Below are 6,000 nucleotides of genomic sequence, written 5' to 3'. Positions count from 1 at the left end.
TAAATATGCAAGTGTATATTTGGCCCTAAATAAAAAGGTGTCAGGTCAGTGAAGTAATACTAGAGGTGCATTCAGTTTATAAATTTCTAAGACCAATCCTGCTGACACTAGAAGTAATGAGTTCTCTTCATTGAATCAAGTGCAATCATGTTTAGAAACTTTATACAGAAATAGCATTGAAGTTAACTTACATGCTCAGCTTTATCAGACAATCAAATTTAAGAGTGCGGGGGAAGCCCGGTGGGAAAACAAAACAAGATTAAATTTCTTGTCGTGTGGAACTGGCTGAATGTAAATAATTTAGAAGAAATACTGATATTTCAAGAGGAAAAAAATAAAGATATCCTAATTTATTATAAATGTAAATAATTTATAATGGCTATGCTCTGGACATGCTTCAAACACCAATCAAAGACTGAAGGTGTATAAATATAGCAGAAGTCTTCCTTGGCTGTCATGGAAGTTTTCCAGTGACAACCACCCAGAGGGAATATTTGATTAAATGATAAAACAGTTACACAGTTTGACTTTCGTAATGTTTTATTAAATATGGGTAATTCTGAGTCCTGTATCTTAGCGTGCAATATTAATTATACAATGGCAACTGGACACAAAAAAAAAAAAGAAAAAGAAGGAAAAGAAGAAATTTTTCTGTGAGATCAGTCTTTGCAGAAAATTACAGTGAACAATTACTATAATGCAGATTTCTTGCAAATTCCTCACAGCAGGGAGCTAGTTTCTGAAAGAATACCAAAGTGGATAATGGAATCAAGACTGTGAAGAAAGAATTGCATTGTGTAGTTCTACAGTTATCCTCCCTTTTTTTCTGGCTTTTTTTTCTAGTACCTAACTAAATATAGACAGGTTTAGCTTGTGACAAACTTCAGCTTCAGTGACTGCTCTGATTGATCACAATACTCAATTTGCTTTCCTGAAGACAAATTTTTCATCTATCTGAGGCAAGAACTTTAACATGAAATGAATCCTGCCATAGAAAGGTCCTTTCTATATTTCTGTGTGACATGTAACACCCTCACAGTAGACAACTGTGAAATCCATCCATCCATCCATCCATTCACCCATCCATCCATCCATCCATCCATCCATCCATCCATCCATCCATCCTTTACCATGGTTAGTATATCCCTCTTCAATCCACTAAAAGTTTTCCTTGATGTTAATGATTGTTTAAGCTTGTGTTCATTTGCCTGATTGTGAACAAAGATAGATCTCCATTTCTGTTGTTTTCACAGAATAATTAAACTGTCCACATCAAAAGGGAAAATCACACTTAATTGGTGTCTTCACTATAAATTGTCCCCATGCAGTCAAAAAGAGCAGGGATGTGCTCTCAAAATTTGGGGCAGGGGGAAGCAGGGAGGGGAGAATAGCACTTCAATTTGCCTATTATTTACAGTAAAAACCTATTCTATTTACAGGATCATATTCTGGAAGTTAAAAGGGCTTAAGAGTATTCCGGGATTGCTTTCCTATATAAGCCATCAGCTTCTGCTACCCAATATACTAAAGAAAAGTTCTAAAAGCTGCTGATACCGTTCCTAGTGTTTCTTCAAATTGTCTCAAAAAGTCTAGTACTGTGATTGCAATTTCTACCAGTGCTATTCACACACCCCTGAAAATTTGTGGGTTGGTGTTTTATTTCTTGAAGAGCAAGTTTTCAGTAAGATTAACTATCAGGAACCTCTAAGGAGAGTTTTTGAAAGCTCTTGTTATGAGGACAGAATTCTGTTCATGTGTGTTCTGTAATTTTGTCTCTCACACTTTGCTTTTCTAGCTCAGATTTCTCAGGAAGGCTACTATAGCTGCTGAGTATAAGTTGGCTTCCTTCCCTCTATATCATACACTATTTTTGGTATGCATATTTATGTGCATAAAAAATAACCCAAAATTTATATTATACTAATACACACTTCTCTCTTTTCTTGCTATATACATATAAGTAAAAAAAGAAAGAAGATATAGGGTTATTCACTTTTATGACACTGTTGTCTAGAATTGCTTATCTGGGTTCTCTGTCATGCTTTTATTGTGTTATTGGCTTAACATCCCAAAAGAGAATATTCCCTGGTTGCTTGACGTCAAATTTGTGTTTGCATAAAATTTTAATTTAAGTTACTGTTTAAACACATAATAAACTCTTCGTGTTGTAAGATAAAAAATATAACAGCGTGCCTGTTTTGAATTCTTTGTGTAAGAAAGGAAGGTATGTACTTTGAGTTAATTTCCACAAGGTATACACAGTATAAGGCATACTGAAATGACTCCATTGGTCTATTTGAAAAAACACTGTTTTCTTGAAAGCGCTGCAACCTCAAGCACAACTCCAAACCATTTGAAGATTTATAGAAAATAGGCATGAAGAAATTGTATTGATATTGCATGTTCAAAGTTATCTTTGCTGCAAAAACAATTGCAAATGGGTGAGTTGTTTTATTCTAAATTGAAAGAGCAGTTTTAACTCCTTTTATGTATTGAAACAACTGGAGACAATAACAAATAAAAATAGCAGTGGCTAACACCCATAGCTTTGCACTGCCCAGCAAGGCCTGATCAGAAGAGAATTCCTGGGGGCTACGAAGTCTGCTCATTGCTAAAATAGGAGTTAGGGATTGTTCGGTAAACTGGGTAAAGAAGGTGTGCAGCAGAATTTCTTGGGTACAGAATATTCTGGAGAGATAGACTCAAAAGAATGAATGAAGGAAGTGATAATTGTATATCTAGGGAAACGGGGTTTATGTGTATGGTCTTTGCATGATTTACTTTATCAGTTTCTCGTATTAGAACAATCCTGCTAGATGCCAAATATTACTAACCATTATGGACAAAGGAACAGTCATGTGCAAAGTTAAAATAGGCATTGATAGTGGATGCCTTTTACTGCCCACTTTGCCATGCTAGCAGTGACGTTTATCTGTTACAACAGCAAACATGATATATTTGTACTGTAATCTGCCATTAGACAGATATTGGTTTCCTTATCCCTCTATGTATATAGCTTCTAGTGGAATAGAGTCCTTAAAAGCACTATTAAGCAATTCCGTGAAAAGAACAACTATTGTCAATCTGCAGCTGACCTGGATGGCTGGGTGTTCATGAGCTTAATCCAGAACTCTTGTGTCCAATGGAGGCTGCCAGCTTCTGTATCCGTGTGAATGGGGGATCCAAGGTTCTTCTTGCATTTTCAACCCTTGATACAGGTAACATTTAAATCTTCTCAGATATTGGCTTTATCTATTTCGTATACTATGTAGGAAAGAAAGGAAAATATTTAAAATGTGTTTTAGGCAAACAGGCAGATTTAAGGCCTCCTGGGTATGCTTAGGGGCATAGTTGGACCATTGTCCCCATGTTCTCCTTTAAAACTAGGGCTGCTGACACATCGTAAGATATTCATTCAGAGCAAAGCCTCTTTATGTGTGGCTGATCAAAAATACACTCTATGGCATTAATAATAAACTTGTATAGGAATACTGTTCCTGGCCTTGTGAATCTGGTTACCTCCAGCAAAAAATTAAGGGAAAATAAATCATTACTTTCTTTAATGCACTGGAACAGGCTGCCCAGGGAGGTTGTGGAGTCCCCTTCTCTGGAAATTTTCAAGACCCGCCTGGATGCAGCCCTGAGGGATGTGCTTTAGGCAATCCTGCTCTAGCAGGGGAGTTGGACTAGATGATCTCTAGAGGTCCCTTCCAACTCTGAAGATTCCGTGATTCCGTGATTAAGCACAGTTGTCATCTTAGACTTAGGTCAGATAAACTAGCTGATTTTTGCTGAAGAAAATCTAGAGGTTTATTTACTCTTTCTTCAAGGATTTTATATGATTTAATATAAATTGTAGGATAAAAGGAAACTCACATGCTGTATCACAGAGTAGCAAACTCTTTGAGCAATGCTTGGTAACTTACCAAATGCTTTATAATATGTTATAAACCTCATCCCAAAATAGTAATAGAGAAAAAATTAATAACTCTCTGCTTACCTCAGTGGGTCACTGCAGAAAGTTTAATGCATGTGGCATTATTACCAAGTATTCTGCTAGCTGCACATTATAGAAACATAAAAAAGTTTAGAATTGAAGGGGGGGAGGGAGGGGGAATTGAAGCTGTAGAGCAAATAACTGCAAAAAGCACGAAGATTGGGAATGAGTTTTCAGAATGGGAATGAACTTTTGGAAGAAGCTGACTTGTATGCAGACTTCCCTTTGGCAGGATGTAGAGATGAGCACTGAACAGGAAGACAAAATCAATCTGATTCCCAAAGAAAGCCCTACATAAAAATTATCATTTACTCAAAAAAGAAAAGAGAGAGAGTGCAGGGGAGGGGTGAGGAGGGAAGCGCTCTGCTATTCCTATCAGTATCTCAAAAATAGGCTTTTATTTCTTGATTGTACCTCATGCTGATGTGGATAAAGGAAGCAAAAATCATCAAGGCAAAGATTTCAAGAAACAGTCTACATCATTCAGCCTTCCTGTGAACAGGAACATGGGCAGAATATTAAGAAGAAAAAAAGCTGTCATTAATAAGCTACAAGGAAGTACATGCATACAGAGTACTTCGACATTCACTCTCTGACCATGAGGATGTAAAGGCTTAAGTTACAATATTAAAGGCCAAAGCATCTGTCCATAGATGTTCCTCAGGAAGCATAGCACTGCACGGGGGGGGAAGATGAAGGTTATTTTTCTTGGGGGGGGTGGGCAGTGGTGGGTGTGATAGACAGTGCAAGTTTTCAAAGCTGTTACAACTAAGTGACTGTGGTCAGTGCTTTGAAAACATACCTGCTAATAATGCAGTGTAATGCTTAGGTGGATCTATGGCGTCCCTAATGTAATTGGTATGAAAAATAATATGCATTCTGAGCCTGGAAGAATGAAGAAGTAGTGAAATGGCATAAATCATGCCACAGCAAGCCACCGAAATCACCTACTGTGAGCACACTTTGGAGTTTATTAACTTGAATGTGAGTTTCATTCTGTTCCTGTGTCTGACTCCAAACAGTAAGGAAAAATAGTCTTAAAAACAAAAAAAAACAAAACAAAACAGCTTTTGGCCAGAGTTTGCCTGGAAGTACTTGATTTGGCAGGCTTAGAACCAGGTGACAACAGAGGAGCTTCTTTGTAGCTCTACGAACACCTAAACAAAGCTTACAGTAGCATGCCCCTGAGAGGAAGAAAATGGAGTTGCCCTGTTTATTCTCCTGACTTCCCCCGCCCCCCTGACCTGTTTTGCTACATCTAGCTAAAAGATTAAATAAAAGAAGGTTTAATATACCAAGGAAAATCATTCCAGTTTTAACAACGTGGTCATCTGGAGAAAGATCTTCAAAGACATTTTTGAGATGAATTTTCAGAAATCTGTTCTATTTTCTGAAGAAATACCACTAGTGTTAAGCATCCTGATCGCTTTAGATTTTGGAGTAAAAGTTACGTGACCTTAAATGCGTTCCCTCACTATATTAAAAAAGTTATAGCCTTATCCCCAGGGGAGACTCTTCTCATTCTCATTCTCATGCAATTACTCTTATACTTGTTTATGTAAATCTATATCAGCAAGGAAACCACTCTGGATTCACTGAACAGACACTGGTAATCCCACACTGCTTGTAATATTGCCATATCTGGCCAAAAAAATATTTGGCCTGGCAAGATCAATGAATAGTATTTAGGGCAGATATAACTTAAAACTTTTTAAAGTAATAAATTGCTATAGTGTTTTCTAGCAGAGAAATTCAGGTCTATTGTTAAAGAAAAATCTGATATATTTCTTATGTTTCTTCAATGGAGGCACTGGTCTATGTGTTTAAGTGTTTGTAAGCACTATTCCTTGCTCTAATGTGGTATGTCACTTAATTTTCTTTGCACTTTTTTGATTCAGTTCTTGTAAGAGACTACTCTCCTAAAAGAGCTGAATGAATTGCCTTGGCATAGCTCTCTGCTGATATTGATACTTTAATAGCCTAAAAGATGCTTTCCCTGTGTT

General features: G+C 37.0%; 1 long non-coding RNA gene across 1 annotated transcript in view; it reads right to left on the bottom strand.

The window, feature by feature from the left end:
* Positions 1-374: 374 nt before the first annotated feature.
* LOC134518405 (uncharacterized) overlaps positions 375-6,000 on the bottom strand; it is a 31,097-nt gene continuing 25,471 nt past the window's right edge. Inside the window, exons 2-3 of the long non-coding RNA XR_010071952.1 lie at positions 3,096-3,264; positions 375-739 (exon numbers count right to left, since the gene is read on the bottom strand). This is a non-coding gene — a long non-coding RNA (uncharacterized LOC134518405). The remainder of the gene's footprint in view (positions 740-3,095; positions 3,265-6,000) is intronic.

The sequence above is a fragment of the Chroicocephalus ridibundus genome, chromosome 1 (assembly GCF_963924245.1).
Source record: "Chroicocephalus ridibundus chromosome 1, bChrRid1.1, whole genome shotgun sequence".
Classification (NCBI taxonomy): domain Eukaryota; kingdom Metazoa; phylum Chordata; class Aves; order Charadriiformes; family Laridae; genus Chroicocephalus; species Chroicocephalus ridibundus.
The sequence above is the reverse complement of the archived record's forward strand: the minus strand, read 5'-3'. Positions and strand labels throughout refer to the sequence as shown.